At 44.7% G+C, this 25,805-nt stretch overlaps 1 protein-coding gene across 5 annotated transcripts in view; it reads left to right on the plus strand.

Annotated features, from left to right (window-relative positions):
* PAQR8 (progestin and adipoQ receptor family member 8) overlaps window positions 1-25,805 on the plus strand; it is a 128,837-nt gene that overhangs the window by 93,335 nt on the left and 9,697 nt on the right. The window contains exon 1 of one of the 5 annotated variants that reach the window (XM_077489024.1): window positions 8,750-8,889. The exons of 3 other annotated variants lie outside the window; for them this stretch is intronic. The gene's annotated coding sequence lies outside the window, so the exon portion shown is untranslated. Of the gene's footprint in view, window positions 1-8,749; window positions 8,976-25,805 lie in introns of those variants that run through there. One more of the 5 variants, XM_077489025.1, reaches the window with a different exon arrangement.

The raw sequence follows: 25,805 nt of genomic DNA on the forward strand, positions 1-25,805 counted from the left end.
AAGCCACCCATTCTGTGAATGGCAGAGGTGCCGAGGGAGTGACCCCCTATGTTCAGTATACAGGAGGCAAGTCACTTGAGCAGTGCTGACTGTATGTAGCACAGACCAAAAGATCATTCCTGAAGTTCAGCTTTAAAGTAGAATTAAACCTTTCTGGGCCCCAAGAGCTTATGTCTTAGGCCAGGGCTGCCCAACCAATGGCCCGGGGGCCACATGTGGCCTGCGACCTACTTCTGTGGGATGGCAGATTGGCAAGCCCAGATCATGGGTTGCAGACCTGCCATCCCAGAGCATCTGTGTTGTTAATTAAGCCAGCAAAACAAATAGATGTGGAGCGGAGCTATATAAGCTGAGGCTTCCTGTATAGCCTGCCAGGCGCAGTGATACCAAATGCACTCTGCCGGGGACAGCAACAGCAGGCGATACCTGAATGGAAGACTGTTATTAAAGGTACGTTTATTACTAAAATTGCAATGTATATATGGGCATATCTGTGCAGTGGTTACTGGGCAGCTTTCAAACTGATCCGCAGGTGCAGAGCACCTTCAGGTTACCTGCACTGAGGCATAGACTTCTGTCATTACTTGCGGGTTTGGTGAGCTTTCAGAAAGTGCACCACACCTGCAGGATATAACAGAAGTCTATGGCAAAGTGTAGCATAACCCGCAGGAAAGACACAGGTGCACTGCTCTGCATTAGTGTGAAAGGCCCCTTTCACACAATCGGTCCAACTCAATCGAACCCTCCATTCACCTCTATGAAACGGCAGATGTAAACAGATTTGTGTCCTTTTACACCTGTCTACATCTAATCTGATTCTCTAAAAAAAAAAAAAAAAAAAAAAAAAAATCAACCCCCTTCCATCAGGGAGGATAGGATCTGAGGACCCATAGAGTGGGCTGTGTCAGTGTCCACTCTGCATGGACCTGTCATCCGACTGCTCTGCTCATTGTGGCCCGCGACCGGTTACCAAGTCGCTTAAGTGGCCCTCGCTCTTCAAAAGGTTGAGCACCCCTGTCTTAGGCCCCACTCGCACTTGTGAATGGGACCATTAGCGATTGCATGCGGGAGACCCAGTGTAGGTTGTCGTTGATTGGCCGTGGGTGGAATCCCACTTGCATGTAACCTACTAACACTTGTAGTGCCGCTCTCAGCAAAAAAGGATAGTGTAAATAGTCTCGCTGGTAAAATATCACTATCCAGTAGTGTGTAGTATACTTGGAAAAATCACGGCTCAACCCTATCCAGTCTATGTGGCTAACATATGTAAGGTGGCTTCAGCCTTGCACCACTTCACAAGCCACACCATCTGACAGCCACATCATCTGACACCCTCTGACATGTTTCACCCCACCCACCGGGACTTAGTCATAGAGGCCTCGGAGGGTGGGGCCAAACACGTCAGTTGGTGTGGTTTGTGGAGCGGTGCAAGGCTGAGGCCCTCTTACACATGTTAATCACATTTTCCCAGGCCCACATGCATGTAATCACTCAATCAGCAATTACCTGCAAATGATTGGCCCTGGGAGGAGACTGTCTGTGTCCAGGGACGACCATTCATGAGTGATTACATGCTCGCTGCTGCAGTTAGCTGTTGGAGCTGTCAGCCTCACATTGCTTCCAATAGGGCTTCTGCCCACAGCTAATCGCAGGGAACCCCCGCTGGGTCACATGTAATTGCCAATGGCCCCATTCGCAAGTGTTGAGCCCCCATTGTTTAGGTAGGTGCTTAGTGCTGTTTTTATGAGAGAGTAGGATGTAGAGACAGGTAAATTTGGCCAGGGTCCTATTCTTTTCTAGGCCTGGTTGTTTATTTGGGGATGGGAGTGTCAGAGTAGATGGGGATGTGGCCGCCTACACTTGGGCTCAGGGATACCTCCTTTGCGTGACAGTGGATTTTGCTGGAAAGAGAAGAAGGACTGAGGCCTGAGTGACAGGAAACCAATGTGAGAGAGTTGAACAATGGTTAATTTACTTGGTCAATGGGAGGTCTCTCATATAAAAAGGGGGGTCATATGATCCAGGGGAGTCCCGTGGAGTCCAGAGAGTTGAGAGGGAGAAGGGCCGGAGGGTTGGGGGTTCAGAGACTCTGGAGCCGGATAGCCGGAGGAGGAGTACAGGGAGGCCAACATCTGGTCCCTGGAGGAACAGCCATCATGTGGTACTGCAGAAAGACCGGTTGTCCCATGTTGGGATGCATCGGACAGCATGGAGGAGGAAGTAGGAGCTAAGCGGACAGAGAAAACTGGGAATCGACTTTTCGTGAGTAGAACATGGACTGTTGATTGGGAGAGAGCAAAGGGAGTGCAACCCAACTTAATACTGTGCATCCAAGGACCACAGTATAAAGCACTTTTCCAGGATTGACGGTGATTTGATAACAAGAGTCATGGAAATAGGCAGTGTGGCCTGTGACTTTGGAGTCTACATCCACAGCATTATTCAGAGTGATGTGGTCTTTCCATATTGGAAGTGCCAAAGTCTGAAATAGGAATTTGAATCAGTAAAGGATCGCTAGAAAGGTTTAACTACCATATACTACCGCAACTGATCAGTACCCTTTTTGGATTCAGAGCTGGGGTCGGATGGGGCATCTCATATATTCCATTCAACAGCCCACCGATTACACCCAGAATAAAGCCTTATAAAATACAGAGTTTGTTTGGTGTCCTGAAATTGCCTGGAGAATTGAAAGCGGGGTCATTGACAAAAAAGGTAATGAACACAGCAGCTCCTAAGGGGGTAGTGCGCTACACAAGCATGAATGGGGCCTTGATGTGCACAGCATATTTGTACGACACCCTTACCTTAAAAAGTAAAGATTATAGCGGAAGAAACACGATTACCTATCTGCAGGCAGTTTTTTACAGGTTAGGTTCACTTCCGTTTTAGGCAACATAAATCGAACTAATAACTGACTGTAGGTTGTCATCTCTCACCAAGATTTTTATGACAGCGCCTTGTTCTGAAAATAGAATATGAGCCCAGCCCAGATTTACTATCGCTCATCCTGTCTGCAAATAGATTGCTTGTGCTTTTATCAACTTCTGTGATTGTTATCTGTGTTACGTTATTGCGTATACTCTCTATAGCAGGGTAAAAGACAACCGGTAATGATCGGGCTCACTGCATGCAAGAAACTGAATATTCAGAATAAAATTATTATAATGGTGCTGCTTTACATATGTAAAAAAAAAAAAAAGTTTGCTCCCTTTTTTTTAGCTTTTCTTGCCCAGCCTGAGTCCGATACTCAGGTTGAGTGTCATGGGATCTGAGGTCTGCAATCTGACAGTGGCTGCCCTGTTACCCTTCTTGCCTTTACTCCCTGTATGTTACACTGAGAGATCATGTCATATAACAGAGCCCTGTAATTAAATAAAAAGTAGCCAATGACCTGATTGATCTTATGTGTGACACAAGAGAGAATTAACCGAGGAAAACTCTTGGGCACTGCATTCTATCAATTAAAGAATAGGACACACAAAAATTGCTCACATTAGGAGCTTGGATTTTTAAGGTGCCAATTATATGAACAACTGCTAAAATTCATAGATTTTATTATACTGATTAAAAAGTATAAACATAACAGAAAATACACATAGTGAAAAAAACGCATTTAAAATTGCTGGATCATATACCGTATTTTTCGCTCCATAAGACGCACCTGTCCATAAGCTGCAGCTAGGTTTTAGAGGAGGAAAACAAGAAAAAAATATTCTGAGCCAAATGGTGTACTAAAATATTTACCAGTGCCCATGAAATGCAGCCTGACCATGATCAGTGCCTATTAAATGCAGCCTTACCATTGCCCATGAAATGCAGCCTTACCATTGCCCATGAAATGCAGCTTTACCAGTCCCATGAAGTGCAGCCTGATATGTGCCAATGAAATGCAGCCTGATATGTGCCAATGAAATGCAGCCTGACCTGTGCCAATGAAATGCAGCCTTACTAGTCCCATAAAATGCAGCCTTAAATGTCCCATAAAATGCAGCCTGACCACTTTGCACAGACTGGCATTCCCTGGCGAGGACATCTTCACATTTCCCTGTTACTCAGATAGAAGATAGAGAAGCCCGAGTGAGCTTACACCATTACGACCTTACGACAGGCTTAGCGGGAAGATTACCCGATGCTCACGGGGGCTTGGGATGTCTGCCCTCCTCTCTTCTGCCGCTATTGTAACACAACGGTGGAGAAGGGGGGTCCTGGTCAATATTCGCTCCATAAGACGCACATATATTTCTCCCCATTTTTGGGGAGAAAAAAGTGCATCTTATGGAACGAAAAATACAGTAATTTTTGGAAGTTGTCGAACATAATCAATAGTTGGTGGTACTTATGGGGTGACAATCGTTTCGCCAATGATTTTAGCTTCCTCAGGGAATAATTATTATCACATCAGTAAATACTATTAATGCGTATATTCATCCAAGCAGATATTTTTGTTCTTGAAAATGAGGTCCAGGTATAGCGAATTCAAACCCTTCCTACAGTGACCGTTGTTTCAGGGGTTGCGGCCAATGAGGAGATGTTGTCCACACCTGGTGGTTTGGCCCCCGTCTAACAGGGTTCTGGTACAGGGTGTTTTGGCTGCTCTACTCCTTGTTCCACATACATATCCACAAAGAGCTGCACTGCCCGATATAGGGATTGTTTTCCTACCTACAAAAGTTAATGTCTTACTTATTCATAGCAACCAAGCTGGCAATTGTTAGAGCCTGGAGGAGACCCTCTATTCTGTTTGCTATGGTGAAGAGCATTTTGACCTCATGATCAATGAAAAAATGTCTAGCATCCTTCATGATTCTCACTGTAAATTTCTTAAAGTATGGTCCCTTTGGTGGTCTTTTGCTCTCTCCACCCTGCGTCCGGACAGTTTGGGTCACTCCTAAGGTCCGCCATGTAATTCCTGCAACTTGCAGGACTTCTCTCTCCTCTCCCTCCCCCTCCTGCTTTCTTTTTTCTCCTTCCACTCTGCCCCTCCACTCACACACCTTCTTTTCTTCTTTTTCTCTCGTTCTTCTGTTTTACTTTTTAAATGTTCTCTCTATTTACATTTTCTGGTCCTTCCGTACTATTGTGCGACCCTAGGCCCCAGGTCCTAGGGTATTTTTGTTGACCTGCGGTTAGTGCCGCCAGGTCCATCGTTTTGAGTTTTACTCCCTGGGCAGTTCTACTGGATAAGCTCCCTTCTCCCCCTCTGCTTCTAGTTATCTATTCTGATCCTCCGTTGGGGGTATCCAGTAGACCTATAAGTACCTCTCCTCTTGCCGCAAACGAATGCACCTGACTCATAAACTTCCCTTTGTTGTCCCTCGGGCCCAGGCCTGATATGTGTAGCCCTAGTTCACCCAGTGGACAATCATTCCCCAAAAGTTAACTGCGCAACTGTTTGCTTACCCATGCCTTGATACCTTACACCCCTGCTTGGGTGCAGGATTGTTTTACTGTTATGTTTCCCTTTTTTCTTTACAATAAAAATGATTCTACCAGAAAATGATGTCCAGGGATCTACATATAAAAGTTCATCAGGCATAGAGGGATATAAATTGACTGGTCATAAGGTGGAGCACTAATATGCTGGCAGCAGGAGGGTCAAATGAGATCCTTGTCTAGACAAATCGTAGTCGATCTCACACAAGGGTTCTCCAATCACTTGCGTACTCCAAGGGGCCATTTGAGACAGGATAAGGCCTTCACAGGTCCTTGTACACACGGTCGGACATTTCGACAACCAAATCCGTCGGATTTTGTCCGTCGGATTCTATCCGTCGGATCTTGTCCGAAACTGTTGCATACACACGGTCAGACAAAGTTGTCAAATCTGATCTTTCAGAATGTGATGACGTAATTTCGTTACGATGGGACTACATTCAGGCTAGTAGCCAATAGCTTTGATGTAGGAATTTGATCTGAGCATGCGTGGCACTTTGTCCAATCAAAATTCTCTACACATGATCGGAGTATGTCCTATCCTACCAGTTGGTCGGAAAATATTTCCAACATGTTGTAAAATTTTGTCCGACGGATATTCCGACGGAAACATTCCGATGCATACCACACACAGTCGGATTATCTGACAACACGGTCCAATAGGACACATTCCGACGGATTCTCCGACCGTGTGTACAAGGGCTTAGACAACAGCCAAACCATCATGCTTGTGCTTATCCCAGCCTCCCCCAATCAGGTTTGATTGATCTTACTCATACACCCTGAGAACTTTTTTGCTCCGTACTCACACTGTATGTAGGTAAGTACGACTTGCACAACGTCTCTTCTTTGTCTTTATGCAACATGTTATATTGTGAAAACCTATTAAATTCAGATTAAACATAAAATGTAGCCAATAATAGAGTTCTGTTATTTTATGTTATGCAGCCTCAGGAGCTGGAAGACAGTGTGAGAAGTCCAGTAGTTTATAGGTTAGCAATTGTCAGTCTTCAGGTGGGCTTTAACTCCTTGACTCTCAAGCTGAAATGTCATGTTGAAAGAAAGACAATTTAAATAAATGATTTACAAGTAAATTGAACAATGCTTAGAATGGTCAGAATTAATTATAATCCCTGGGGCAGTCTTAAACAGCTTGATCCTTACTTGAATGCCAGATTGAGAGTCAGATCAGGGCTAAAATGCTTAATATTGTATTAAAGGTGACCATACACCTGTAAAATTTCTAAGAAAAAATGTGTTTTCACAGTGCTGTTGGATTTTCTGTTATTTGACAGCGTCAAATCAATGATCGTTTTCATCTGCAGTTACAAGGAAATTCAAAAGAGAAATATGGAAAATTATTCTAATTATTCGTGCAACGTTGAAGTTGTACAGGTGTGATTGAAGTCTTAGACCTGGTTCACACTAGTGCGATCTCAGGCATCACATGTGATTCGCACCCGCAGGTACCGATCACATGCGATGACTGAGCAATGCAAGTTCAGCCATACAGTTGTATGGCTGAACTCGCATTGGATTCGCACAGAAAAAGTTGCAGGGACTTTTTTCCCCCCGCACTGGAATCGGATCGCATGGGTGTTCTCACCCATACGATCTGATTCCTGCCCGAATACACAGTTCGCACTGCGATCTCTGAAACAATGTGGGGGTGTCAGTAACACTGTAATGACACTCTCAGCGGTTCACAGAAGGCAATCGCATCGCACAATTGTAAACCTAGGCTTAAAGTATATTGAAAGGCAACGTTTTATTTATTTTCATTTTGGAAAGAGTAGTGGAGGTTGCGCAAAAACAAAAACACCTAAATGTACAAAAAAGTTTGAAAAACACAAACACAAAAGTGTACTTAAGGATGTCTCTTGTCCACCTCCCAAAGAAGTAGGACCCTACCCTGACCCCCCCCCCCCCCCCCCCCCCCGGGGGCAAGGCTCCTCACAGAAGCAAGACTCAACATGGTCCACCTAACCAAAAGGACAGGTGTACCTCTCTCTTCATGGTCAGCAAAAGCCAACCACTGAATACTAGATGAGGGCTCTTCTGAATTGAGACCCTCCCCTACCCCTGGTTCAGGGGAGGGAGGAACCTGATGGCCACACATCCTCCAGCTACCTAGACTTCAGGGTAGGCCGGAGAACCATTCATCCTAGTGAGAAAAATAAACACAGACAGAAGTGCAAAGTGACAAAATGTGAGAGAAAAATAAATTAAATAACTTAGTGTCAGTGCATACTGCATTGGCCTGACCTTGCTGCCTGGTAGCAAGAATTGCCAAAAGGCCTAGCCCAAAGAGGCCCTGTGCAGAAAATAGCATTAGGTGACATGGTCTTGTGCTCATTCTCTAGGTGGGTTTCCCAGGGCCATGTGATACTAAGAGCACCCCTGGGGCAGCCAACTTCCAGAGGGGCACTGACATGGGGGGCTCTCTGCATTCCCAGCCCATGACCAGACCAGGTAGACCCCTTCGGTCTTCCTGGGGGAATTACCCCCATGTCCCATATATCGTGGACACCCTAGTTACTGTTCCAGCTGGTTAAACCTTCAGAGCCCCATCATACCAGCAGGTACACCATACAACCAGCTATTCCTACCAAAAGGCCAGAATAGGGGCTTGGCAACTCAAAGTGGTGGACTTCCCCTGACTTTTATTCCCAGAAACATGAGTGATCAGGACAATTAGAGAGGGTGAATCTGCCTAACGGTGACATATTCAGCAATTAAAATCTGCCTGAGGTTTTAACCCCTTGCCAATCTATCCCTAAATTGCCTTTAGTTATACTTTAAGTAGCCTAAATCTGACCTGATAATTGACCTTAGACTTACTTTTCTCCAAGATTTTTATGACAGCTCCTCATTCTGGAAATAAAACGTGGGACCAACCTAGTTTTATCTGTTATCGCGGTTGCAAATTGATTGTTTTTACGTTTATCAACTTCTTTTTATTTTTGTCTGGATTACACTATTATATATGCACTTTAGTAGGCTGAACTGGTCATGATTGGGCTCATACAAGCAACTGAATATTCCGTATAAAATGATTATACCTGTACTGTTTCACATGAGTATAAAAAATGATATTTACATATATTTATCTTTTCTTCGTGTGCCTGCACCTGATACTCCAGCTTGTGTTCCAGCGGATAAAGATCTTCAGCAGGGAGGCCTTGTTGCTAGTATGATCAACCTGCTGAAGAATGTATAGTCGAAAGACTAGAACTTGGGAACAAGGTGATGTTAGGAGTTTCTAGTGACCTGACAGATTTACATAATGTGTCACTCATTGTTTAAGACGCCTACACTTCAGACCTGCCTAGCAACAACAGAGGTAATGATAAGGTGGGGAGGGCTGCCGTGTCCTAACAGTACACTAGTCGGGCTGGTTTGGGACAGGCTGGTGCTGACTGCTGCTGTGGAGCTGAACTTTGCCAAGCAAAGGTGAGGAGGACGCAGAGTGTTTCTAAAAGGTTTAGGATCTGAGGACTAGGCTTGTCATCCATACCTGCCTACCAGGTACTTTCCAGGTACATCTTCCATGCTAAGGATTTGTTCCTAGAAATGTTTGTCTCTGGAATCTTGACTATTTCACACTTCAGGCAGTAACTGCAAGAAGAGGTAGACTTAGACTTAGATGTAGAGTATTATGCATGTTTCAGGTTCTTGCAGGACCCTTTTATCAACCAAGTTCCAGAAATCTTTGGCTGGTGTCTTGATGATGCCAGAATGGTCCTCCCTTGTATGTAGTGTACAGAATGTTGTTAATAACTAACCACTTGAATACCAGGCTTTTTCTGGCATTTTTTGTTTAGAAGTTCAAATCAGTATTTCTTTTGCTAGGAAATGACTTAGAATCCCCAAACATTATCCATTTTGTTTTTATCAGAGACCTATGGAATAAAATGGTGATTGTTGAAATTTTATATTGTACAGTGTACATGGTATTTTTTCAGTGGTTTTGAAATTCAATTTTTTTTTAATGAATTAAAAAATATATATATACCCCACGCCGAGTAAATATATACCCAACATGTCACGGCAATGCTTGAACATCTCCATAGGTGATGTTAAACTCCTTTACAGGTTACCTGTTTAGAGTTACAGAGGAGGTCTAGTGGTACAATTATTGCTCTTGCTCTATTGTGGCGATACCTCACATGTGTGCACGACCTACGTATGCATTCTTTTATTTTTATTTTTACACTGTCCCTTTTCATTTTTTGATCACTTTTATTCCTATTATAAAGAATGTAAACATCCTTGCAATAGAAATAAGGGATGACAAGTCCTCTTTATGGAGAGATCTGGGGTCACGACGTCACTCCAGTCACTCCAGAAAATGTCCGATCGGACCGTGTTGTCGGATAATCTGACCGTGTGTGGGCTACATCAGACTTTTTCCATCGGAATGTCCGACCAACAAAGTTTGAGAGCTGGATATAAAAATTTCCAACAACACGATCCGATTGGACTTTGTCCGATCGCTTGTCGAAAATTGCAATTGGACAAAGTGCCACCCATGCTCAGATCAAATTACGAGACCAAAGCTATTGGCTACTAGCCTGAACGTAGTCCCGTCCTAATGAACGAACATCATCGATCGGATGAAAGATCGGATTTTCCGACAACTTTGTCCAACCGTGTGTATGCAACACCAGTTTCGGACAAAATCCGTCTGAAAAAATCCAACGGATTTTGTTGTCGGAATTTCCGACCGTGTGTACAAGGGCTTATGCAGGTGTGAGAAAATGCTGTAAATTAAGAATGCTTTCAGAAATAGAAGTGTGTTAATAGTTTATGTTTATCAATTAACAAAATGGAAAGTAAATGAACAGAAGAGAAACCCAAATCAAATTCGATTTTGGCGTGACCACCCTTTACCTTCAAAGCAGTATCAAATTTTATAGATACACTTGCAGTTTTTGAAGGAACCGGGCAAAGGCTGTTCCAAACATCTTGGAGAGCTGACCACATATCTTCTGTGGATGTAGGCTGCCTCAAATCCTTCTGTCTCTTCCTGTAATCCCAGACAGAGTCAATGATGTTGAGATCAGGGCTCTGTGGGGGCAAAATCATCAATTCCAGGACACCTTGTTCTTCATTACGCAGAAGATAGTTCCCAATGACATTGGCTGTATGTTTGGGGTCGTTGTCCTGCTGCGGAATAAATTTGACGCTAATTCCTGATGGTATGGCATTATGGATAATTATCTGTCTGAAAATTAGTCAGCTTTGAGAACACCAATGATCCTGACCAAATCCCCAACTCCATTTGCAGAAATGCAGCCTCAAACTTGCAAGGAACCTTCACCGTGCTTCCCTGTTGCCTTCAGACACTGATTATTGTACCTTTCTCTGGCCTTACCCACACAAACTGCCTCCTGCTACAGCCAAATATTTCACATTTTGACTCCTCAGTCCAGAGCACTGCTGCCATTTTCCTGCACCCCAGTTCCCATGTTTTTGCACGTAGAACATGGAACCAAGGTTAAGTGACTCAACTATGCATGAAAACATAGGAACTGGGGAGTAAAAAAATTGCAGCAGGTGCTCTGGAGTAGGAGGTGATGAGGGGGGTTATGGAGATGAGAAGGGAGAGGAGATGAGAAGGGGAAAGGAGATGAGAAGGAGTTATGGAGATGAGGATTGAAATTGGAGATGTAAAGAGAGGTGTCCATGAGTGGAGAGAGGAGAACAGGAGGGTTTATGGAGGTGAAGAGGGGGAATGTGATTAGGTGATTTCTATGTTCTTTGTAAAGTATCAGAAAGGAGGTAGGCAGGGCTGACAACACATGCCGTGGAAGTCAGAGCTGTGTTGTCATGTCAAAGACAAAACATGGCATACTATATTTCTGGCACATCAACAGTTCCTTTTCTGTACTTACGGCATTGGAAAATATGTATGCATTCCAGAGATGTCCTAAATATTTTTTAAACCCTCCCATAAACATTCTCTAGTCTGGTATGCAATGGCAGGTATGTGTGAATTTTTAATTTTTTTAACTATTTCACAACACTTGTGTAGCGGGGGCTCCTGAAGAGCACGCACTATGGGTTTTTCAAAGTTAAAGTTATGCCTGAACTGCAGTTTGGTTTGGGTACAGTTATCTAAATTAGACTTCAGCATCAGTCTGACTGGACTGTGAAATGTTCAGCCTGGCCACAGGGGGCACTGTCTCTTCTGGCAGGCATGGAACTATGGTCTGGTTAGGTGCTTAAGTTACTCTCTCTCTCGGAGCCCGCCCAGTGGGAGTGGTGCTCTCACTGTGCTTTCTGGGAGGGGGTATTTAAGATGCGGACGTCACGTGGGTTCTGGTCCAGAATGATGTACTGACTTCATGGTCCTGCTTCTCCTGACCAGCCCCCAGGAATGCTATGGCCTGGGGTGCGGATCCACCCAATTTTGATGTCTTGGGGCTGGCTAGCCCGAGGCAAGGAAACTAAAGAAGGATTCTGAGGTGGTTGGGTGCCGTCTCCGGTTTGGGAGAGACCCAGTAACTTCAAGCATTCCAGGGGAGGACTCTTCAGAAGAAGACCACTTACGGGTTGGTTTCTTAGTATGAGCCTGGAAGGGCTGAAGTACCTGAGAGAATCCGGTCTTGTGGGTATCGCCAAGCGGGCTGAAAGATCCAGGTATCCTACAAGTGTTTTCAAGCTTAAAGCGGGAGTCCGCCGGGACTCCGCGTTTTTTTTTTTAAGTCAGCAGCTACAAATACTGCAGCTGCTGACTTTTAAAATAGTGACACTTACCTGTCCAGCGCGCCCGCGATGTCGGCACCCGAAGCCGATCTCTAGATCGACACTCGAGTGCTGCCGCCGCCATCTTGGGTATGGGAATCAGGAAATGGAGCCTTTCGGCTTCATTTCCCGGTTCCCTACTGCGCATGCGCGAGCCGCGCTGCGCAATGAGGACGGTCCCCGCTGCCTCTGGGATCTGTGTGTTTCCCAGCAGGCAGGGGGGCACTTGCAGAAGGGGGCGGGCACTTGCGGAAAGGGGCGTAATGTACGCCCCTTTCCGCAGAGAGCTAGCCCGGAAGTGGGTGCAGTTATCTGGATTATCCAGGTAACTGCACCCCCCTCCCCCCTGAAAGGTGCCAATTGCGGCGCCGGAGGGGGGGGGGAATCCGATGAGTGGAAGGTCCATTTTAGGGTGGACCTCCGCTTTAAGTTTCCCTACGTGTTCTACAACAACGTCCGTGGCAGAGACTTGTAAGCACCTTGTTGGCTGCTAGGCCTTGTGAGAGAGGGACTGTCCAACTTGAGTGATCATCCAGTTGTGAATGGCTATTCTCTGGATGCAGTCAAAGTAAGCAAGTTCTTCAACATTTTGACTTTGACACTAAGAGTACCTAACTTTTCCTTTCCAACCCTCTGAGCCCAATTTAAGAGACTGTTCATTATCCAAGTTTTGCAAATAAAATCCATTCAAGTGGATCTGTTGTCGGTCTCTCAAGTTACTGGGCCATTTACCACGGGACACCCCTAGACGTGCAACGAGGAAAACAGAAGGTAACGGTAAGCCCAAATCTAACCAGCAGCTCCTTTGGGGGTTAGTGCTACACTTACTTTTTTGGCTTCAAAAATACAAGCAGCCAACCCCTTCCTCTCAGTGATTTCAGCTTTGTACACCTGTTTCATATACATGTGATCTCCCTTGATGTCTTGTGCTCTTAGGCCCCTTTCACACGGACGGCTGTTCTGCCGCAGTTAAACGCATATAATTTGTTCCGTGAAATTCAAGACTCCAGGCACTGCGATCAGCTGCATTTGTACAGTGTGCAGATAGCTGCGCTAAATCGCTCCTGGACGCAGTCAATTCTATTTTTTCTATCTGCACCAAACCGCATGTAACTAAATCGAAGCTAAACACAGTGTTTGAATTGGGCCATAGGAAAGCATTGTGTGCTTTTAGCATGCGGTAGAAAGCTATAAAATCCGCAGCTAAACTCACAATTCTATCCGCCTGTGTGAAAGCGGCCTTAGAGGACCCCCGAGCTGTACATTCTTTTCACAGGAAATGTGCATGCTTAGGTGACAACGATGCTTCTGCTTAGGAAGCATTGCCATCCCAGGGCCAGAGGATAAGACACTGGTATAATCATCAGGTTAAAAACACAAGCTTGACGAAAAACTCCCAAGAACGGATGATACAACTGGTACAAGTGGTGGGCAAGCTACTATTTTAGGAGTATTTAATTTTTACATATGATTACACTTTAAGCCACTGACCAAGGAAAAACATAGGAAACAGATTGATGATTTTCTCTTATGGTTATTTGCTGCGTGATCACTTCAGGTCTGAGAAGTACCGATGTCAAAAATAGCCAGGCAACTAACTAGCATTTTCATAAATAGCCTGGCATAGCAATTGCAGCCAACATACTCCTCTTAGGAACTCTCAGGTCTAGTGCAGCAATTGTCAGTTCTGTTTCTCCCCAAATCTTTTCGCTCGCTTGCAGAATATGAAATGGCTCTAGAATTTCTGATTTGTGTTTGTGGTTTCTCAGTGTTGGTATTTGTTCATGCAAGTTTAATGTTTGTGGCTGCCATAACTGCGGGAGGGCTTTCTTTGCTACTTTTTGAGAAATTCCTGGAACTGCAGACATAACTGATGAAAATAAATTAGTACAGTTGCAATTCTGTAATAAATGTAGCACTAGATGCCATATAAGCCATGGCAACAGAGAAACTGGAGTGCTAACTTCTATTTTATAACTCTGGCTGGCGGTCCCTTTAAGCCACCCAACCCGGGCATTATATTCATCACCACAAGAAACCCCACCCAGATGGGTTATGGGAGAGGAAAAGGGGAATGGTAATTGGTCGTAAAAGCGGGTCAGATTTTAACCCTGTCAACAGGAGCACTGAGAGTAGGAAACTGAGTGTTGCCCAGTGTAGAGTATAGGGGAACAAGGCTGCAGTGTGGATAGAGAGGGACATGAGGGAGGAAGATGCAGGCTAGAGAGAGGAACCCCAGGAGCAGGGGCGGACTGACAATTGGGCCACTCGGGCACTGCCCGAGGGCCCTAAGCCACAAGGGGGCCTCATCATGCTTGCCAGCCTCAGTACAAGGGACAGTATGTAAAAATCTGTGTTTTTTTTACATCTGTCTCTAAAATGTCTCTTACCGACATCCTTTTGGTCTAAAAATGTTGAGATTATAGCTGCCCCACCTCTCCAGTACCTTCACAGCCAAAAGAAACATGTCTGTGTATACTGTGTGTACATGTATACGTATACCGTGTGATTGTATACTGTGTATACTGTGTGGCCCCATAATCTTGGATTGCCTGGGGGCCCCATAATCTCCTATTGCCCGGGGGCCCCATGAGTTGTCAGTCCACCCCTGCCTAGGAGTTTTGCTATCTCTTGTTTGACCTCCAGAAGATGTGCGAGCAGTTCAGTTCAGGGACAGTGTGGGCTGTCTTGCAATCATGCAGCTTGGGATATTGCTACCTGTGTTGCATCCTTTTATGCAGCCTGGTGAGACAGTTGTTAGGAGATTGACTGCTCTTGGAAGGACATCAGACAGACTACTGAGTGGTGCATGGCCTTTGACCACCCCATGACCTTGTCTGCTATTTCTGCTGCCAGAGGACCTCATCAGTCTTTCACTTTCAGCTAATTTATGATATTTTGTGAGCATTTCCCTAGTCTTTGGATTACAGATAACATCGCCTGCAGGTTGAGACCAACCATATTGAGTTAAAGGCCCCACCGCCGGCAGACTTTACACTCTTTATCATACTAGCCGTTGGTTGTTCTGAACATTAGATAGGAGTTAGCTCTCAAAGCCAGTTGAATTACCTTTGTAACGCCGGTAACAATTGGTTCTTTTTAAATAGTATAGAGGCTACGCACACACCATAAGCACCAATGCATACACTCCAGCTCCAATGACTCAGTCCAGGAGATGCATTTTTGAAATGTATTGCTTGACAGACTTTAAACAAGAGATAGGTTAGGGCATTGGATTCTCCAAAATGCTACACAGTAACAGGAGGATACTCTTTTCTAGGCTCACACTCCAGAATTTTGCTGAGGACACAGTCTCAGTCTTTAGCTATCTCTGGCACTTTACATCCCAGAAATACACACAGTCACCAGGAATCTATTCAGGGTCAGTACTCACAAATCCACAGGACAGCTGCGCACCTTCCAGCTTCCTCCAGACAGGGTCCAGTGAGAGAGATAATCTTTCTCAAGACCATATCCCAGTCCTACAGCCAGCTGCTCAGAAGATCACTCCAGGTCCCAGCTCTGCCACAGCTGAGATCTCAAACAGCAGCAACTCAGTCCATGGGCTGCCAAAACTCAGGGGCCCTAGAGGCCTTTGAAACCCTCCCTGACAAGGAAAGAACAATCTCTCCAGGGCTTCAGACTATTTATCCCCTCCCCAGCCACCTTCTGGGCACTCCTCTCAAGAAGTTGGTTAGGACAAATATTCAGGCTGATTTGGTCATTTGAATCTCCCTCCATGTGTCCTGGAAGCTTCTACCAGAGGCAGGAGGAAGCCGTCAAATTCCTAGCCCGTGAAATTCCGAACAGACCAGAACAAACAATCACTGCTCTCTTGACTACAAATGGAGCCTACAACTAACTTTGCCTAGCATCCCACACTAGGAGAGTGTTACAATTTGTAATATATTTCAGAGATATTTACTGTTGTTTATTGCTGTCAAAGTCAGTCCCCCATTCATGCAGTTCATTTTGACAGAGCCATTCAAGGACAACTAACAGAAAGGAATGTCATCCCTAGTTACTGCATTGTAGCATATCCTGGTGGTTGATAATGTGTTAAACTTGTTAATGCCAAACCCGTCTGATCAGTTCTTCAATACAGGGTTTACTTCAGCCTAAAAATAAAGGCCATTATATCAATATTGATTTGTTGGTGTATTGTTGGGTATAGTGATAGGAGAGCCCAACATTTATGCCGCGTACACACGAGCGGAATGTCCGACTGAAAAAGTCAGACGGAAGCTTTTCATCGTATATTCCGATTGTGTGTATGCCTCATGTCACTTTTTTTTTCGAAAATTCTGACGGACCTAGAAATAGAACATGTTTTAAATATTTCCAACCGAACCAATTCCTATCGGGAAAACCTCTCGTCTGTATGCTGTTCCGACTGACCAAAAACGGAGTATGCTCTGAAGCAAGTACGAGACGGAAGCTATTGCTACTGGCTATTGAACTTCCTTATTCTAGTCCCGTCGTACGTGCTGTACATCACTGCGTTCTTGACGATCGGACTTTGGTGTGATCGTGTGTACGCAAGACAGTTTCAGAGGAATTCCGTCGGAATAACCTTCAGAGTTTATTCCGACTGGGAAAATGGTCATGTGTACAGGGCATTACAGGGATTATTTAGGGGGTGATACAATTGCATATAGAGGCCATCATAAAAAGCAGTATTATGCCCTGTACACACGGTCGGAAATTCCAACGGAAAAGGTCCGATCGGATTATAGTGTCGGAAAATCCAATCGTGTGTGCGCTCGATCTGACTTTTTCCGTCAAAAATTCAGACGGAAAAAATTTGAGAGCAGGATCTAAAATTTTCCGACAAAAAAATCCAATCTGACTTTTTCTGATCGTTTGTAGAGAATTCCGACGGACAAAGTGCAACACATGCTCAGATTAAATTATGAGACCAAAGCTATTGGCTACTAGCCTCTACGTAGTCCCGTCGTACGCAACGAACGTCAACTCGTTCCGAACGATTGGATTTTCCTACAACTTTGTCCGACAGTGTGTATGATACAACAGTTTCAAACAAAATCCGTCTGAAAAAATTTGACGGATTTTGTGGTCGGAATGTCCAGGGCATTAGTGCTGGCTACACTCGCTGAACAGGCTGTGTATTTTTGGTGCTGCTATCACTGGTCCTACAGGTTATTGAGATGTACTCAGGATTGGGTGAAGACATATTTAGCATATAAAGTTTTAATGAATGTGGTCGTTTCGTTTATAGTTCAACGATGGAGGGTGAGAGTTTGACGAGATAAAAAGAGCAGAGAAGGCCATATGCAGAGTAAAGGTTGTGCTTGGGGCAAAAACTGGAAATTAGTAAGGAAACATATGAAGGTTCCAAACTGAAAATAGCTCTGTAGGCTGGAATAAGAGGTTTGAACTGTGTTCTCCATATTGTAAGATATATAAACTTGGCACCATAGAACTAAAAACTCCCAGAGAAGCTGTACACACCATACTTCTGAAATTGATAACCTTTATGCAACCTGGATTGGATGATCCAGGCATTGGTGCCCACTTAAGATTGAGGAATGTTGTAACTGCACAAACAATAGAGAACAACCATTGCAAATAACAGCATTGTGTAACCCAGAAACCAAGAGCCCATCTAGGAACTCCTCAGGTTCAAATGGATGATAGCACCAGCTGACACGTTTCAGGGGATAAGCCCCCTTCTTCAGAGAAGAACTGGTATATCTGACCCCTCCACTTCCTTATATTAAGTTGACTTAACAGTAGTCGCACCACCACCAGGGAGGGAAAAGGGGAGGGGGAAAAGGAAGAGGTCAAAGAGGAGTATTAACTTTAAGGTCAAATCCTAGAAAACGTCATCTATGACTGACGATGAAATTTTCGTTCGGTTTTTGACTCGACTATGGCCTGCTTTAGTATCTGAATTCGATTTGATTGGAAATTCTTGTGCCTCCTTTATAGCAACACTCTTACTGGCAGAGGAAATGGTAGAACTTTGAGCCAATCAGGTGTCCTGCATAAACATGTGCTGACAGAAGGAAAGAGCAGAAAATAGACCCAACCAGTCTGTTGCTAATGCTTCACTGGTCGATTACAGGCTGTGGATAGGGATGTGACCAACAGTGTTAATTTTGGCAGAAAATTTCGATTTAGTCTTAGTCTTAGGACTAAAATGGCATTTTATTTTTAGTCTCATTTTAGTCTTCTGCAATTGTTTTAGTTTTAGTCGTATTTAGTGGACTAAATTTGCAGTACATTTTAGTCGATTAAAATGTCCTATAGTCGACTAAAATCTCCAGTACATTTTAGTCCAATGGTCATCAACCCTGTCCTCAAGGCCCACTAACAGGCCAGGTTTGCAAGATAACTGAAATACATCACAGGTCATTTGCTGTTCAGTGATTGCAGTATTCTAGTCTGCATTTCCCTAAGGTAATGCATAAAACCTGGCCTGTTAGTGGGACCTGAGGACAGGGTTGATGACCACTGTTTTAGTCGACTAAAACTTTAGTCGTCTAAAATCAAATGGGTATAATTAAATTGCAATGCATTAGTTAACATTTCTCTACAATTTCCAAGCTCATTATATACTGCTGGAGTGAAAAATCGCATATGTTATTATTTAAGATATTGAGGTATGAACATGCACTACAGACCAGTGTTAATTTTGAAGTTGAATTTCAATTTAGTTTTAGTGCCAGTCTTTTTATGCTAAAATGCCATTTTAGTTTTAGTCTTTTGACTAAAATGCCATTTTAGTTTTAGTCGTATTTTAGTCATCTCAATCGTTTTAGTTTTAGTCGTATTTTCTAAAATAGTATTCATTTAGTCGACGAAATTAACACTCGTGACCAAGTTGCTGCACCTGTGCTGCCTGGCGGAGCTGTGTAAATCTTAGGAATAGATAGACAGGAATGAAAATCTTTTGGCACACAAGGCCACTTTCTTATGTATTACATCATTTCTTAGATAGCATCAGCAATTGACTACCTAATGAATGTTACACATTTCCTGGGCTTCTCTCTTTTATTTTGCATTGTGTCCATAAACCACAAAACATTTTATCAGAGAAATCTAGAAGCTGCCATTGTGTTACTTCCAGACGGAAAGGAAATCAGAGAATGCAATTGTTCTATGAATAGATTTATCTTATCGAATTAAAAATTCCAGAGCCATACCAGGGAATACGTAACCTACATACATTACGGCGAAGCCAGAGTTGTGAGTACAGCTTGCCAGAGACACATGTACATGTGCTGCAGACAAGACCCTCAGGATCATCCTGTTCAGCCAGTTGTATTTGATTTTTTGACAGCCACTATTCATTTGCATTGGAAAAAGTTGGGTGTGTAATCTAAAGGCAGGGCTGCCAAAATTATTTTTAGATGACCGCATAAGAGTTGGTGAACTTAAAATGAAACTTGTTTAAATACAGAGTACAGGAACAGAACCCTGGAAGCCGTGCCCAAAAAAAGACAGGCACAGGATAAAGGACTAGTCACCGTGTTGCCTGTGGTCTCCCTGCAGCTGATATTTCCCCACTACAGACTTACCATGCCTTATTCTGCACTGTGTGTCTCTCTGGAAGAGGCCATCTTGGTAGAGGCAGGGTTTTGCTTCCTCGTGTCAATGCCTCCAGCAAGAAAACAGTGAGAAGCACAGTAGTGACATCACAGTGAATCTCACTCCAAATCTCTTGAGATTAGCAAACAGGGGCAGTGGTGCCTTAGATCTCACTTCAAATATACAGCTATGTGGCTGCAGGCGCTCTCACATACCAGGAAGTGCACTTTTATTTTATTAGGAATTTCAGACAAAATATACATTTTTCAGGATATAGCCGTGGTCTCCAAAACTGCATCCCGTGGCTGGATGTGGCTTTTTGCTTGCCTTTATCTTGTCCTTGGGGCACTATTCCTCCCACTAATAATAAACATAGGGCGCTATTCTTTGCACTGATACCAATGACTGGACACTATTCCTCCCACTAATAATAAACATAGGGCACTATTCCTCTCACTAATACCAATGAGGGGGTACTATTCCTCCCATTAAATCCAATGACAGGGCACTATTCCTCCCCTAATAATAAACATGGGGCTCTATCCCTCCCGTTGAAACCAATGATGGTACACTACTCCTCCCCAAATACTAAACATGAACACTATTCCCCCCACTGACAAACTGACATTTTCTACTCCCACTAGCCAAAGTTCGGCCCCCCTAAGGTCAGTAAACTGGCCCTTTGTTTAGATATTTTGGAGACCACTGGGATATAAGGCCAGTCACCGGGCACAAGGTGAAAGAGTAACAGTGATTGGTCTGTATTGTAGGAAGGTTGGCTGCCACCTGGATGACATACTGATCCTGTAACTTCAATATTTTTTGTGTCTCCAACCTGTGGGTAGGTACAGCATGGTGGGCAGGCAGAAAAATGTGAAAACAGAAATATATTGTAATTGAAGTTCAGCATTAAACAGTAGGCCTGGCAGGTATGCAACCCAACCGGGAACACTCACTGGATGTAACAGCAATGTGTCAGTAGTTGGAAGTCTCAGGGGTGCCGACAGCGTCTGTTTCGAGGAAGAGCAGAATATGGCCTGGTTTGGTCCATACTCAATGGGGAGGCTTCCAGGAAGGATGGTGTGTTCCTACACTTTTCCTGCTCCTTCAGAACCCTTTCTTAACGTTAAGCACTGTCCCTGATAGACAGGTAACCTGTCCCTACACTGTCGCTCGCAAAATGCACGCCAAGCCCAGGAATCAGGGTCCTAAATAGACTCTGCCTAGCCCAAGATGAGGGCATCAGCATCCAATCAGATAGCTGCCCCCTCGTGACCCGGGAAACTCAGAGGAACCATGTTCTTCTAGACTTCTTCTCCCTTCTGCCATGCTGCTGCAGTTGAGCGCCACCTGCAGAGGAGAAGTTAGACTGTACTGGTCTACAAACGCACAAAAAGTATGAAGCAATTGTGGTCAGAAATCAGTATATGCATTTTTGTTTTGGGTTAGCATGACAGATGGCTTTCTAGCATTTCCAAAGCAAAGACAGCTCACACATTTCTCTTAAAAATGCCCCAAAAAGTAACAGCTCAATCCTAATGTTGTGTGTCTTACTTGTAAAGACTTTAAGGACCTCACCTTTTTATGACATTCGTTGTGTACAAGTAAAAATCTGTATTTTTAGCTAGAAAATTATTTAGAACCCACAAACATTATATATTTTTTTTAACAGAGACCATAGAGCAGTGATGGCGAACCTTGGCACCCCAGATGTTTTGGAACTACATTTCCCATGATGCTCAACTACACTGCAGAGTGCATGAGCATCATGGGAAATGTAGTTCCAAAGCATCTTGGGTGCCAAGGTTCGCCATCACTGCCATAGAGAATAAAATGGCGGTTGTTGCAATTTTTTATGTCACACGGAGTTTGTGCAGCAGCTTTCTTAAACACGATTTTTTTTGGGGAAAAAATACACTTTATTGAATTAAATAAACACAAAACTTAATTTTTTTTGTATAATATCAAAGATGATGAGTAAATAGATACCCAACATGTCATGCTTTAAAATTGCATGCACCTGTGGCACCAAACTACAGTACTTAAAAATCTCCAAAGGCGAGGCTTTAAAAGTGTCTACAGTTTACCAGTTTAGAGTTACAGAGGAAATCTATTCCTAGAATTATTGCTCTCAATCAGATATTCGCAGCAATACCTCACATGTGTGGTGTAAACACTGTTTACATAGGTGGGCGTGTATGCGTTCACTACTGCACGTGAGTACATGGGGGCACTTTAAAATCATTTTTTTAAATTTATTTGATCACTTTTTACAATTTTTACACTGTCCCTTTCAAAAAAACAAAATGTAAACATCCCTTGCAATAACAATACAGCATGACAAGTCATCTTTATGGAGAGATCTGGGGTCTAAAACACAAAATCTCTCCTTTACCCTTAAAAGCAAAAGATCAAAAAAAAAAAAAAAAGTTCTCTTTTGCTCAAAGATAACTCCCGAGAACCAGAAGTGACGTCATGACTTCGCTCCGGTCCTCCAAAGGCATAGAGATTGAGCAGTGGCCATCTTGCCATCGCTTATATCTATGGGAAAAGACTGCCAACGCAGATGGCTCCAGGGCTCACCAATTATTAATGTAAGCCCAGGAGGGGGTGTTCTAAAAGTGATCGTGAGGTGGATCCACAGCTGGGATCACTTTTATCTGAAACCCAGCCACCTGAGGGAAAAGAAAATACCAGGGGTATGGCATCTAGCTGCAGCCATAACCCTGGTATTTAAATTCCCAGTTAGGTGGTTAATTAATGGAGATTTGTGAGCCAAGTCACTGATTGATCTCTAGTATATCTTATAGGGATTCTCTGGTACACCCAATTTGAAGTCTGTTCCTCTCCGTAGCAAGAAGAAAAGTTTCTCTTTCCCAGCTGCATTTGTTGTTTCTTGTATTGTCCAGTGATGGTGGGTGGACTGTGGACCTCTCATTGCTTTAGCCTCCAGAAGAGATAGGAAACCAAGTGGCTTGTGTCTACTAAAAACTGAAATATCATATTTGAGTGGGATGACTCTTTAAAATACCACCTGAAAAGGTAACACAGGTAGTGATGGACGAACTTCCGACGGGACGTTTCGCGAACGCGAAACGCGAACGGACACAAACGTTCGCGAAAACGACCGTTCGCCGCGGGCTCCATTGACTTCAATGGGAGGCGAATTTCGCAAACCTTTAGGTCGAATTTGCGGCCACGGGGTAATTATTAGGGGGTAGCACGTAGTCCCACCACCTGGACAATAGCATAATACATGTATGAGGTGAATTTGGGATCGATAACTACAAGCATTTTTTTTTTATTTGGGAAATTGTTCTGACAATTCAGGACTATGGAGCTAATGAAGGCAATGGAGGAGAGGGAAGGTCAGGGACCAGGGTAGGCAAACAAGAGGGTGCAGGAGATACAGAGCACTGACAGCAGCACCGTAATACAGAGCACTGACATCAGCACCGTGACATACAGCGCTGACAGCAGCTCCGTGACATACAGCGCTGACAGCAGCTCCGTGACATACAGCGCTGACAGCAGCTCCGTGACATACAGCGCTGACAGCAGCTCCGTGACATACAGCGCTGACAGCAGCTCCGTGACATACAGCGCTGACAGCAGCTCCGTGACATACAGCGCTGACAGCAGCTCCGTGACATACAGCGCTGACAGCAGCTCCGTGACATACAGCGCTGACAGCAGCACCGTAAGCAGCCCCAGGAGGAAGTCAGCACAGCACAGGGATGGTGTGATCCCCTCATAATAAGAACCCCCAGGAGGAAGTCAGCACAGCACAGGGATGGTGGGAGCCCCTCATAATAAGAACACCCAGGAGGAAGTCAGCACAGCACAGGGATGGTGGGAACCCCTCATAATAAGCAGCCCCAGTAGAAATATGACACCGCTCAACCTCTTCAAAGAGGAGGGTAGGGGCATATAGTACGGTGTGCTTTTTTGGGTCAGGGAAGTGAGCCAAATGAATTAAGAAGGTCTGTGTGCTTGATTCCAAAAATTGTTTATAGACATATACATGGTCTACTGATCACATGTGTTGAATTCCTCCGAGATCCATGCCTCATTCATTTTTAGAAATGTGAGGTAGTTAACACTGTCGTGAGCTAGGCGAGTACGCTTATCGGTCACAATCCCCCCTGCTGCGCTGAACGTCCTTTCGGACAGGACACTGGATGAGGGGCAAGCCAACAGTTCGATTGCAAATTGGGCAAGCTCTGGCCAGAGGTCAAGCCTGCCCACCCAGTAGTCTAGGGGTTCATCACTCCTCAGAGCGTCCACATCGGCCGTTAACCCAATGTAGTCGGACACCTGACGGTCTAGGCGTTCCCTGATGCTGGATCCGGATGACACCTGTCGATGGGTCGGCTGAAAGAATGACCTCATATCCGAAGTCACCAACACATCTTCAAACCGGCCTCTTCTTGCAGGCGCTGTTGGATTGGTACCCGCAAATCCTTCTCTGGGAGTGGGAATTGCTCCTCTGCCAGCGCACGCAAAAGCAGAATGCAGCATTTCTCGAAGCAAGGCCTGGAAGTGCTGCATTCTGACAGCCCTCTGCGACGGCGGTAACATTTCCGCCATTTTGTGTTTGTACCGGGGATCTAAGTACGTTGCCACCCAGTACTGGTCCTTGACCCTCATGCTTTTTATACGGGGGTCCCTATTAAAACACTGGAGCATGAAGGCCCCCATTTGCACTCAAGCGGAAGGTATGTGGTGGTGGTGGTGTTGTTGGTGGTAGTGTCTTTGGGGGTGCACATAGCAGAGAGTGAAGAAGAGGGTGCAGATCGAGAGGATGAGGAGGGTGCAGAAGAATAAGGCTGAGTGAGCCACTCAACCAAGTCTGGTGCGTCCTTTAAAGTAATTGAACGCACCTTCTGCAACTTCCCACTTTGGCTCAAGGCTGTTGCTCCTGCCCTACCCCTACCACCCCTGCGGAAGGGCCTGCCTCTTCCTCTGCCTGTCATTTTTTAAATCACCCTGTGACAAAACTCTTAGTCCCTATACCGCTGAAGGACTGCTGCAGTATAGGGCAGCGGTCAGCAGTAGTGCACGTCAACCCTATGTATTGTGGACCGATAGCGGTCCTTACAGAACAGCAGACTGTACTGCACTCAGGCCTATGTACCGTAGCACCCTATACCAAGTTACCAGTCCTTATAAAAACTTTTGTGGACCAAGCAGGTTGTGTGTTAGTGTTTAGCAGACTGTGCGTCAGTCCCTATACCGCTGAAGGACTGCTGCAGTATAGGGCAGCGGTCAGCAGTAGTGCACGGCAACCCTATGTATTGTGGACCGATAGCGGTCCTTACAGAACAGCAGACTGTAACGCACTCAGGCCTATGTACCGTAGCACCCTATACCAAGTTACCAGTCCTTATAAGAACTTTTGTGGACCAAGCAGGTTGTGTGTTAGTGATTAGCAGACTGTACGTCAGTCCCTATACCAATGAAGGACTGCTGCAGTATAGGGCAGCGGTCAGCAGTAGTGCACGGCAACCCTATGTATTGTGGACCGATAGCGGTCCTTACAGAACAGCAGACTGTACTGCACTCAGGCCTATGTACCGTAGCACCCTATACCAAGTTACCAGTCCTTATAAGAACTTTTGTGGACCAAGCAGGTTGTGTATTAGTGTTTAGCAGACTGTGCGTCAGTCCCTATACCGCTGAAGGACTGCTGCAGTATAGGGCAGCGGTCAGCAGTAGTGCACGGCAACCCTATGTATTGTGGACCGATAGCAGTCCTTACAGAACAGCAGACTGTACTGCACTCAGGCCTATGTACCGTAGCACCCTATACCAAGTTACCAGTCCTTATAAGAACTTTTGTGGACCAAGCAGGTTGTGTGTTAGTGATTAGCAGACTGTACGTCAGTCCCTATACCAATGAAGGACTGCTGCAGTATAGGGCAGCGGTCAGCAGTAGTGCACGGCAACCCTATGTATTGTGGACCGATAGCGGTCCTTACAGAACAGCAGACTGTACTGCACTCAGGCCTATGTACCGTAGCACCCTATACCAAGTTACCAGTCCTTATAAGAACTTTTGTGGA

This window comes from Lithobates pipiens, unplaced genomic scaffold, assembly GCF_037356315.1.
Source record: "Lithobates pipiens isolate NorthernLeopardFrog02 unplaced genomic scaffold, aLitPip1_a1.2 Scaffold_18, whole genome shotgun sequence".
Taxonomy (NCBI): Eukaryota; Metazoa; Chordata; class Amphibia; order Anura; family Ranidae; genus Lithobates; species Lithobates pipiens.